The sequence below is a fragment of the Lactuca virosa genome, chromosome 4, assembly GCF_052849685.1.
Source record: "Lactuca virosa cultivar CGN04683 chromosome 4, Lactuca_virosa_CGN04683_v6, whole genome shotgun sequence".
In the NCBI taxonomy this organism is placed as follows: Eukaryota; Viridiplantae; Streptophyta; class Magnoliopsida; order Asterales; family Asteraceae; genus Lactuca; species Lactuca virosa.
Window position 1 is genome coordinate 255,751,929 of NC_136429.1, and position 12,939 is coordinate 255,764,867.

The window sequence follows — 12,939 nt, forward strand, 5'->3', positions numbered from 1 at the left end:
TGTGTATATAATATTTGTGTAAAAGCTTATTTTAAAACTTAATAAAATGGGCTAAATAACTTTTAAAAATAAAAGATTAATTATGATAAATAATAAAAGATTAATTACGAAATCGTGCATATGAAGAACGATAAATTTTGAACTCGTATGAGGAAGTTATGATTTTTCGAAGTTTCATGTTCAGTCCTACACGGTGATGTATGTTATAAAAAGTGAAATGGAAATTGGTTGTTTTTTTTGCAAAGCAATGTAAAGAATAATCGAAGTACTCGTAAATATGAATCCGTCGATATATAGAATATCGAGAATGGAGTTCGTACGAAGCAGGCATGACTTTCGTAAGAGTTTTAAAAGTATAATCATTATAAAATATAAAGTAAAAATAGAATAAGAATTACGTAACATCCCAATTTCCATTTAATTTGAATAGTTATAATTATGGGTCTTAAAATTAAAGTGTGAGGTTATAAATTTGGATCTTTGAATTTTAATAATTAATTTTATAATTCAAGACTAAGTATGGGGGAGTATGAAATGCAATTATAATTACTTGAAGGTCTAATCGATGATAGTTGGAACTATGGGAACCCGAAACGAGAACTGGGGTCTTAAAAGTCAGAATATCGCAAAGAAGGACAATGTGGTTATTATTTCAAACCTAGGGACTTAACGAGAAAGGCTTTGGGTTGAATTAGGGGCCTTAGGGTCGAATTTGGTTAGCTACTTAAACCCTTAAACACAACTTAACTCTAATAATCATTTTCTTTGGAATTCCTGTTTTTGAAGACCTTTCAGCAGTGCTTGGCCGATCCCCAGAGATTGAACCATTGGATCATCGAGAAATTTGGAGTACGGTTTCCCAAGACATATATTGAAGTTTTGAAAAATGGAATTTTGATTTCAGGGTGTGGAGCTCGAGTCACAGATCGTCGATCATGTCAGAAGTTTTAGGGTTGTTGTTGAAATCATTTTAGGTGCAAGGCTTGTATGGAACCTTCAATCTCAACAATATAGGTATGATTTATTCCTCATTAAATGTATTTTAGATATATAGATATTGTATTTTCATTTGGCGTCGATCCTTAATCATAGGGTTAGGTGTTTGGATCGAAAACCCTAACCCTAAAATTGAAATGTTGTTGAGAAGTCACTAGTTTGTCCATGTCTTGTAAAAATGAAAGAAAAACATGAGAAATCATTTTGGGTCCAGACCATTGCCCAAAGTTTCTTATTTGAGTCTACTCCATTTCATTAGTTTTCACCAAAAACCAAAAATGACTCTAACTAGGGTGAAAATGACCATTTACCCAGAATAGTTCGGAATGAGCTGCTAAGCGAGGCAGTTTTATAAAATTCGCCATAAATTGTAAAAAATTGTATGATAGCATGAGATTTGTCCCTAAAAAGGTAGAGACCAGAACTATCTACATGTAGTGCAGTTTTACAAAATATGAAGTTTAAGGTACTCAAAACAGGTCTCGAATAGACCTCAACTTTTATGTAGAAATCTGGAATTTAACCCTTTTTCCTATTTGCATGGTTAGGGAAAATGAGTAGCTAAACTTAAATTAAATTGTTATTATTAGGAAATATGAAGGGTGATCAGGTGTGAGTGAGTCCTGAATTGCTTTGGAGGTTGCTTGTCTTTTGGAGTTGAGTTCATCACTACACTGTGTTGTGTTATATTTTCTTTACTTTAGCTCGTGTGTGTTATGTGTTGTTTATGCATGTAGTACTAGGCAGAGTAAGTCTAGTGGTTTCCCCCATGTATTGAGGATTATGCATGGTAGGACTCGGCACATCCAAGGGGGATCGGACATGGCCAATGTGTCCCAATAGGTTCAGGTACGATGGATCGTGTTGAGCCAATGTGTCTCAAGGGATCAACGCACTGAGCAAGGAGGTTCGGGCCTAGTCAATGTGTCCTGGTAGGAGTATGATTTTTATTGATGTGTTCTTTGACATGCATGCGTCGTTATGTGTTGATACCGTTTGTATCTATGTATAGGGTAAGGTTGATATGATATGATACTGTGTATTTGTGGAATTCACTAAGCTTTGTGCTTACCCCTTTTCCCTTAAAAATATTGTTTCAGGTACACAGGATGGCCGAGCATGATTGTACATGTTGGCTCGAGGTGGGATGCTGGTTTTTGGAACTTGAATAATAATGTTTTCATAAATATTTTAGAATATTAATTGATCACATTGTTAACATTGGATTTAATCGTGGGTTTCGAATGTTGAATTTATCCTATGAATAATGTTTAATAAATAAATTGTGTTGTTTTTAAAAGTTCAAATTTTTCGAAAAATTTGGGATGTTACAAATTAGTTGTTGAAATCTAAAGGAAAGTTTTAGAACTCGTATCGTCGAGAAGAACATGTGGATCTAAAGAACGTCGAAAATGGAACTTGTATGCGAAAGATATGATTTTTCAAAGTTTAAAAGATTTACCAATGTATGGCGACGCAACACCACCCGTTGTGCAACACATGTCAGCAGCAGAAGCGACCATTGCCGCCCAGGCTACACCACAATGTGGCAAGCATTGTGTCACGATGTGGTAAGCCTTTTCTTAGCCTATAAATAAGTTTCGAACTTCTCATTTTTTTTCCTTACCAATTTACTTCCATTCTCTTTGGAAACCTTCCCCACTTCAAGTCCCAATCTTCTAGTAATTTCAACTACTTTAGCGAATATCTGAAACATCAGAGAGCCTGACGAAAAGAAATTTTCGGTGTCAAATTTGTACCTACGGACTTTCCGAACTTGTATAAAAAAACTCTATCTTTTGAAAGGCACAGTTAAGGTGTTAGGCGAAGCTCTAGCCTAATCGCACATTATCCACTTTTAACTAGGGGTGAGCAAAAATTAACCCGAAAACCAAAAAACCGAAAAAATTAACGAAACTGAAACCTAAAAACCGAAACCAAACCCTAACTTTCGGTTTTGGATTTAGATTTCTTAAACCAAAAAATTTGATTTGGGTTCGGTTTCATAAATATTAGAAACCGAGTAAACCCAAACCAAACCATATATATATATATATATATATATATATATATATATATATATATATATATATATATATATATATATATATATATATATTCTAACTAATTATTGTGCGGACGTATGGACAATGCTATTCTCTGAGAATGATAAAGAAAATATGTTGTTTGATAATATAAATACGTTCAATCTTACATAACTATTGTCATTAACACACATTCTCACTAATTAAATCGTCAATAAGGTTATTATACACTTATTATTATTATTCTCATTTCTTTTATAATGTTGTCAGAATGTTTATTGAGTCGTATTCTGTCAGAATGAAAATGAGTGAAAAACGATGTGTGAGAACAAAAATAAATAATAATTAGCAAGAATGTATGAAAATGACGATATTTTTGTAAGGTTGAACGTATTCGCATTGCTAAACAACTTATTCTCTTAGTAATTCTCATAGAATAACATTGTCCACACATCCGCACAATAATTAGTTAGATTAGTTGAACCTAGCTCTCTCTCTCTCTCTCTCTCTATATATATATATATATATATATATATATATATATATATATATATTCCGCGAGTTTAGAACATATATAGAAGGTTGGTTTAGTGGTAAATTGCTAGGACACTGATCCTTTGTGTCTGTGTTCGAATCCACCGCCTTTCATATAGTCAGTTTTATTATTGAAAGCTAAATCTGGTTGTCCCATATCGCCCATGCGTACAAACTTCTTCCGTATTCTTCTTTTATATATGATGCCAATTGATTCTCTTAATTCTCACTTGGAACTTCTTCCCTCTTCTTCTCTTATATAAGATGCCAACTGATTCTCTTAATTCTCACTTAGAAGAGCCCCACATCGGCGGGTTTGGGTTTCAACCCGAAACCAACCCATAAAAAACTGAAAACCGAGAAATCGAACCCAACGGTTTGGGTGTTGGGTTCGGTTTTAAAATTTTAGAAACCGATAGTATCGGCTTGGGTTCAGTTTTAGGTTAAAACTGACTCAAACCGACCCATTCTCACCCCTACTTTTAACAAGTGAGTGCATAGTAACTTTCATCTTACACATAAATACAAAGTATCTATCTTCTTAAACGTCATACGTGCTTATTATTTGTATTTATGATACTTGTGCTAGACATGATTTTACTTGATTTAAATCATACTTTATTAAAATATTGATTTACTTATTTTATCGTACTTAATTTATATTGGGTAGAAAATGGATGTGAAAGATAAAATAATGATGTGAGGCTGTGACTATTATACTACTATTGTCCCGATGAAAAAGTTATCCATCAGAGTATAGATGACGAACAGAAACTATTCTAGACAGTATAGTGGAACATTGACAGACTCGTAATCTGTAGGTGTTAATGAACTGGCCGTTCATTTGATGTAGTCTATCACCCTATAGTTGCCTTATTGATATAATTGTTAAGAGATCCCCGAAGCAGTATTGTCTACTCGTTTCTTATAATATTCCTTTAGGATAGGTCCATTGATTATCATTTTAGGATCATGAAGTAAGAATAACGGGAATGGGTAATCGGGTTAATTGATAGTGATATCTGCTGAGAGATTTAAAGATTTAAGACCATTAGTATAATAAACAGTTGTAAGGTCTGTAATAACTAGTTTATGCTTATGTTTTTGTATTAGTAATGACATCCGAAGTTTTTTAATATTAATAGACATTTCTTTGAAAATGTTTTTATTTTACAAATATTTTGGGACAATCCTGCACAATTATATTCTTCAAAAGAATAATATGTTTTATATAAGTATAAAGAAAAAGTTTTATTTAGCCGTCAAAATTAAGGATGTCAATATATATATATATATATATATATATATATATATATATATATATATATATATATATATATATACTAGAAAAGATTCTCCGGCGTTGCCGGGGTCGGAAGGTATTGCTTTGTAAAGTAAAGTAGCATGTTGGTTGCTTTTTGTCCGTTAATGTGAGGGTAATTTGGTCTTTTCAGGTAGTAGGGACTGAATTTGTCACCATGGGTAAACCATATGGACCATTTATGTAATTTTGGCGGTGGTGGTGATGGCAGATGGTGGGTGGGTTTATGGTATTGGGTGGGTATTTTCTAATAAATAAAACATTAATTTAAAATCAAAAAGAGAATGTTAAATCTAGTAAACCACAGGGACCAATCGTGTAATTTTGTCTAACAATAATAATAATAATGATGAGGGACCATTTCTGCCAAAAGACTAAATACTAATAATATGTAATAAAAGGCGAGGGTTATGAAAAATTCAAACCAAAGTGAAAGGGTTGTTTGTGAACAAAAACATAAAGATGAAGGGTCAATGTTGTAAGTTGGAGGACCAAAATTGACAAAAAAGGTGTCACTTTACTGTTAAAACTTTTCATAAGTTTAATATATATATATATATATATATATATATATATATATATATATATATATATATATATATATATATATATATGGGGATAGGGAATATACATTACAGCCCCACCTAAGCTTAGGTACTAAACTTCTAAAATATGTCGTCTTAACATGCTAGTTATACCCGGTTTAGTTTCACTTGGTAAATATATCATCCTCCACAACATTTCTTTCTTTCATTATCGTTTTACTATCCCTGTTTTCTTTCCTCAATTATCGTTTATTACTTCACCCAAGTAAACATTACTAAACCCTAAACCTAAACCCTAAACCCTAAATTTAAACCCTAAACCCTAAATCTAAACCCTAAACCCTACACCCTAAACCCTAAACCTAAACACTAAACCCTAAATCTAAACCCTAAACCCTAAACCCTAAACCTAAACCTAAACCCTAAACCCTAAACCCTAAGCCCTAAATCTAAACTCTAAACCCTAAACCCTAAACCATATTGTGTCGATCTTGAATTTACATCTTGAATTATTAATCGTGAATCCATTAACTGTAATCTTTATATAGTAAAACAATGTATTTTCAAGAGGTTTAGTACCTAAACTTAGGTGGGGCTGTAATGTATATTCCCTTTTCCCTATATATATATATATATATATATATATATATATATATATATATATATATATATATATATATATATATATATATATATATATATATATATATATATATATATATAGGGAATAGTTCAATAGATAACTATTATTAATCAAGGAAACAAGGAACCAATCCAAAGCGTCGAAATTTAAATCGATCAACGGCAAAAGGAAGGTTGTAAAATTTTATAATGGATGCACATGTACCAGATTATAACAAAACTCACTTCCTTTTTTTCATTTAAAATTTTTTTTAGGTCAAGTTTTTTATCGAAAAAAAAAAACGAATATACCGTTGTTCACGATTTTTCGTTCTCTTTCCATAGAGATCTATGATGATATATAAAAAACGAACTTTTTTTTTAGAAAAAAACCCACTTAATTTTCTTAGTTTTTTTCAATATTTAAGTTTATTTTTATCAAAAAAAAGTAGTTATACCAAAAATATTAATTTTTTGTACTCTATTAATAAACATCAACACCGATTAAAAAAAAAAAAAAAAAAAAACTCGAACCGTGTAGATTCACACTGTGAATCTAAACTGTAAATATTTCAATTTTTAACATTCACAATATGAAAAATCTCGAATAGTTCAGATTGACATTGTGAATCTGAATTACTATTATGCACACTGTGAATCTGAGAAGGTTCAAAAAAAAAAATCTCGATCAGTGTAGATTCACACTGTGAATCTAAACTGTAAATATTTCAAATTTTTACATTCACAATGTGAAAAAGCTCCGATCAGTTAGATTCACACTGTGAATCTGACTTATTATTATGCACACTGTGAATCTGAGGAGGTTTACAATATGAATCTGAACAGGTTTACAATGTGAATCTGAACTGAAATATCGTTTTTTTTTTTAACATGAATATGAATATATGTTTAAAAAGTACAAAAAATATGAATTTTGATATATTTATTAATTTTTTTCTATAAAAAATAGACCTTAACTTTTTTCATCAAAGAAAATGAAGTGGGTTTTTTTCGAAAAAAAAAGTTCGTTTTTTATATATTATCATGGATCTCTATGAAAAGAGGACGAAAAATCGTGAACAACGGTATATTCGGTTTTTTTTTTTTTGATAAAAAACATGGCCTAAAAAAAATTTTAAACGAAAAAAAGTGGTGAATTTTTTTTGTAAATGGTGGATTTTTTGGTATAATCCGGTGTGTGTGCGTCCAATGTAAATGTGTACATCTATTTCCTTACCCGTTGATCGTTATGATTTCCGACGCTCACGATTGGTTCCTTGTTAATTATGGTTTTCTATTGAACCTCACCTTATATATATATATATATATATATATATATATATATATTAGCCGTTACCCGTGCAAAGCGGCGGCGCCAAATAGTTTCTTTTTGCAATTAATTCCAGTAGAAAAAATGTGAGTAATTTCAATGTACACAAGTCATATAAATATTATTATCAACAATTACTTTCATTTACCGTTAATAGTTGGGCACATATTGTTGTATAAGGAAAATGTGAGTAATTTCAATGTACACAAGTCATATAAATATTATTATCAACAATTACTTTCATTTACCGTTAATAGTTGGGCACATATTGTTGTATAAGGAACGACGGCGAATAGTTGTTATATTTCAAATCTTGAGTGACAAATGACGATTCAAAACCCAATTGATTTTTTTATTTTGTAGGAATGGTCAACCGAATGTGTATAGTTTTCTTTTTTTGTTTGATTATGGTTCACGTATTTTGTTAAGCACGCCTAATAGAATTACCAATATTTTTATTTTGTTAATTTTCTTAGGAAGATAACATATTAATTTATAGATAAACTTTACGAAAAAGTTATTTAGTTACCTGTGATGTTTAGATTTATTTAGAAATCTTCTTTTTTGTTCACAAATTATTTTAAAAAGATTATAAATACGTCAACGAAATATTACGTATTTTGCTGACAAAATATATATCGAATTTCAATTCCAAAATTTTATAAAATTATGTTTTGTTTATAGTTTTTTTAACGGATTTGAAACATAAATAATAATAATAATAAATAGTAGAATTATTATTTATCAAATTTTCAACTTTTTGTTATAATCTTTTTTTTTTATAATTTTTTAATATATTTAACTATATTATTAATAATATATTGTCCACAAAACGTTTTTATTACTATTTTAACATAAAAATGAGCTACACATATTAATAGACAAATTATTGCATACACAGACAATAAGCCTTAAAACAATTTATATTACAAATTTTAATATTGAAAATATAATATTGAATTCTTATTGTATAACAGTAAATTATAAATTACAAGCAGATGAGAATGTAGTTTAAACTTTCATTTTTTTAAATGTAGGTTAACACCTAAAAAAAACAAGAAATAAAAATGTGGAAACAAAATATAACCAAAACATGCACAAAGCATAAACATGTTTCGAAATATTGGATGCTCTACCTACCTCAAGATTCCTTAAATCGAGTGAAACTAAATATAAGCATATTATCACAATTTGAAATAGAGATTTGATCTTATGAACAAATAAAGAGTACGAAGGACAAAAAATAGAATAAAGGAAAACTACAATTAAAATAAAAAAGAACAAAAGTAAAAAAAAAAAAAAAAAATCAACTAAATTGGCCCTAATCCTATTTACCTAAACATACAAACTCCACAAATCCCGAGTGCCATTTTTTCATGTCAATTCCCCAATAATCTCTAACATTGAGTGTAAGCATGTTAACTCCCATTCAACAAGATATAATATCAGTTTCACAACTAATAAATGAACATAAATGAGTAGGAAATGAATATAAAAGAATTACCTGAATGAAAAACCAATGGAAGCAACTTCGAGATAGATTTTAACACCAGATGAGAAGAGTAGGTAGGTCATTGAACTGGTGTGCAACACCAGATGAGAAGAGTGATATTACTCGGTTCAGGGTATGCCCGGATCAAGGGTAAATTCATCAACAAAGGCGAAACTGCCCCTCGACACAGGTAGGAACTAACCCAACTATCAAGAGCTTTATAAATTTCACTATTACTAAACTCCAAACCCAATAAGCAATGGCGGCTTCAATATTTACTACCTACCAGCATCAGGGTCAAATTGGTCCAAAATGACCAACTAAATGATTTAATTAACAAACCAGTAAAATGCAACACCAAACTCTTAACTGTTTAACGTTTACACCTACCTGCACTATCAATGAACAAAAAATCATCCAAAGCTCTCTTTTAATCTGTATGAGATAATTAAATATATAGAAACATTAAAAATATAGAGTACAATTAAAGCAACCCCAACATTTTCCCTTTGAATTTAGATGGTCGTAGAAATTAAGAAATAAACTTACCCATTGAAGCTTGTACATTAAATGACTTAAATTCATCAAATTTATATATGAGAAATCAATGTTAAAACCTACAACCAAGCCAAACAAAGAAAAAATTAGTGAAAAGTTAAATAGTCAATCACCTTCAGGAACTCTAAACATACACCTTTTATGAACATGTATTTCATTCTTTTATTATTACTAGGTTTATATGGCACCACCTCCCTAACCCACACAGCCCTAAAGACAATCTTTTTCTTTGTAATAGGGATCAAAACTATTAATAAGCTTAAAAAGAATAACTAATATAGCAAGATAACTCTTTTTGGGAGCAAAACCATAAATTTAACTCTCTGAGTAAAAGAAATGTCAATCCTGGTAAGGGGGAATATGTGTAGTTTTCATGAAAAAAGAGTATGTAACCTGCAAAAAAACAAAAAATTTAAGATAAAATTCTACAACACCATCAATTCAGATGTAGTGATGTGTGTGTGTGTGTGAATTGAACTAAATCAAAAACCCCACGCTCATTCATACCATGGAGAGTAAACCTTTGAGTTAGCAGCATGTCTTTTTATTACGAAGAGGGGTATAGTCAAAGAAAATCCAAAAAGAATAGATGATTTTATGCAAACATTTATACACCATTAATGATAGATTAAATGTAGATGAAAATAAAGAATTTATCAATAATTACTATATCTCAAGAATAGATAGATAGAAACAGACCATTACCAATGCTCAGCAAGAAACATATTCCTTTGAAAGTTCTATCTAGAGACTGAATTGAATCTAAGGCTAAGAGTTGAAGCACAAAAACTGATAAAAACTGAGAATCGATTAAACAAAATAAAAACTAATGGAAAAAATCATAAGATCAGATCTGAGATCGAGCAATGAAGCGAAAAAGAGAAGTTTAAATCTGAGACTGAGAATTCAAGCATAAAGACGGGTGTGACTTTAGATACGAGGTAGTAAAGCAAAGAAATCCAAACTTTTACTCATAGAACCCATATCCCGTTCTCCTTCAAAGTTACTCTTCTACTGAAACTAAAAATCAAAATCAAGTTTTATTGGAAAGAAAAAGTATAAATCAATAAGATTTGGTTGTGATGTAACAGATAGTCAAGATTTATGAGTAAAAAACATACATAGAAGTTTACCTGTTTCTGCTTATTCTAGCAACGATTGAAGATGGAGGCAGACAGAGGAGATGCAAGTGTAGCTGGCGGTCACTGGTACGATGGCGAAGTGTGGGTGGTGGTGGCGGAGAAATAAACAGGTAACACCGGTTCGTGGTGGTAGTTCATTCTTAATTGTTGGGGAAGTGGGCATAGGAGATCTAGGGTTTAAAGAGAATGGGGGAGGAACATTTTTGGGATTCTTTTTCTATATTGGAGACGTTACACGAATTGCAATGGATATTAAGCTAAAAAGGATTGTACATAATGTAGTAATATTTCTACCTCTTAATTTTCAAGAAATGTCCAATCTACCTATCTACCTATACTAATAAAAAAATAGTTGATTTATGTCATATGTCTTTTTCTCTTAATTTACACTTTTTTCGTAAAAATTTCTAATAATTACACGTGTCATGTCATATTTTAATTCTCGTCTAGAAAAAACTGCAAATGAAAACATTCAATAATTCAATAAATTCAATAAATCTGTAATATAGGAAACCGGTTATTTGAATCCCTTAATCTTAGTCGGTTTTAATGCATTTCAATAATTCATCAAATAAAATTGTATATGTATTCAAACTAACAGAAATCATATCTTCTTTTGAATTTTAACTTACCATACTTATTTGTTGCTTTCTCCTTTATTGAAATCGTATAATTGAAGCTAAACCCCAAAATAATAGGCGTTCACAATTTTCTCTCCTAATATAACTCTCACACGCGTTTTGCCTGTTAATAATTATACCAATATCCTCATCCTTCTAATCTGACGATTTTTATTTGGTATACAACTTCCTGCATCACAAGAACATCAATAAAAATAGCAAACACCAAAAGGTTAGAACTTGTTATATGCTTTTCAATGTTAATTATTATTTTTATTACGCACTTCTTCTTTCTGTTTTGATTTCTACAAATATTTGGTAAAGAACGAAATTTATAAACTGTTGTTGTTTACAAAAAAAGAGTTTCAAAATCCATGTTCAAGTGCCTGTTTTCAGAATACTTACAGTTTCAAACACAAATCAAATTAAATTTCTAGAAAAAGTAGGATGTTATATCCTGTTATTTTACTAAAACTTAATAGTAGGTCGTTGTTACAATAGAAATTATAATCCAAAAACAAGCCTTTCATTTTTCTGTAAATCCCTTCATATAAGTATAAAGAATAGTTTTTTTTTTGTCTTCGTATACCTTTAAATAGCAATGTGTTTTAAAGAGTATGTATGATTTAGGAACCTACTTTCATAGATAAACAATTGGTCATTTTTATGCACTTCTTCTTTCTATTTTGACTTCTACAAATGACCTGTTCATTTATTATTGTGTGTAATAAGGGTAAAAAAACAAGTTTATCATACTTGTAAAACCGCGTAGAAATAGCAACAAACGTTCAAAAACAATCTAATAGTGGCAATGTACTTTCAAATATGAAAAAGAATTAAACCATTGTTGTAAATATTTTTTTTTCTTTTCGACAATGCATTCTGTCTTTTTTTTAAACATGCACCTGTTTTATAGATTTTTGTTAAGGATCTACATGTTAGTTTGTTACTGTGTGTGTGTTTTTGTTCATGTGTTTGTGTGTAATAATGGTAAAAACACAAGTTATGTCTGATGCAAAAAAGAAAATTTTTTTGTGAATGGTATGATGCTAATCACTTGTTTTTAGCAACTTTATTTCTTTATTTCTTTGTGAATTTAGGAAGGGTATAATTAATAAATTGACTATCCGTGTAATAATTTTTACACGAACTATTCGTGTAATATATTAACTTCGTGTTTTTCATTTTCAATATTATTGACAAACCTTATTAATTAAATGCATATCAAATCTATAATTAAAGAGGAAAAAGAAGAAATCTTATTCATGATTTCAAGAACAAATTCAAATGCACCTGTCATGTGGAAACAATAACATGATCCCTAAAGTAGTAAAGAGTTCTCGTGAAATCGGACAATGAAAGTCAATTAGAGTCGCAACATCCTCTACTTTTGGGTTAATGGTGTTAACGACCTGAGCAACAAAATGTGGTTAAAACCTTGTGTAAATGATCAAACATCAAACATATATTAACAATGAAAAAGTGATTTATTTAGAGAGATAACCTCAGAATAGCTGACTTTTTGAAGGCATTCTCATATGAAAAAGTGATTGATTTAGGAGGGCGCCATGTCCATTTAACTATTAGCTATAAGCATCTCTTGAGCCATCTTCATCAACTTGTAAGATAGAGGGTGTGTTGACTATATGGATGAATTTGTGAACCTTGCATGTGCATAATTCATATATTAACGAATTGTTGGTTTGGAATTCATTTTGAAATTGAAGCACATACT

General features: G+C 30.3%; 1 long non-coding RNA gene across 3 annotated transcripts; it reads right to left on the minus strand.

Moving 5' to 3' along the window:
- Positions 1–8,548: 8,548 nt before the first annotated feature.
- LOC145108202 (uncharacterized) lies at positions 8,549–10,869 on the minus strand. 3 transcript variants are annotated; one of them, XR_013708115.1, is made up of 2 exons: positions 10,576–10,869; positions 8,549–9,501 (listed from the first exon to the last, which is right to left on the minus strand). It is a non-coding gene; the product is annotated as an uncharacterized LOC145108202 (long non-coding RNA). The 3 variants fall into 3 exon arrangements; XR_013708114.1 differs by having other exon boundaries at positions 8,549–9,835; XR_013708113.1 differs by having other exon boundaries at positions 8,549–10,462.
- Between the last annotated feature and the right edge of the window lie 2,070 nt (positions 10,870–12,939).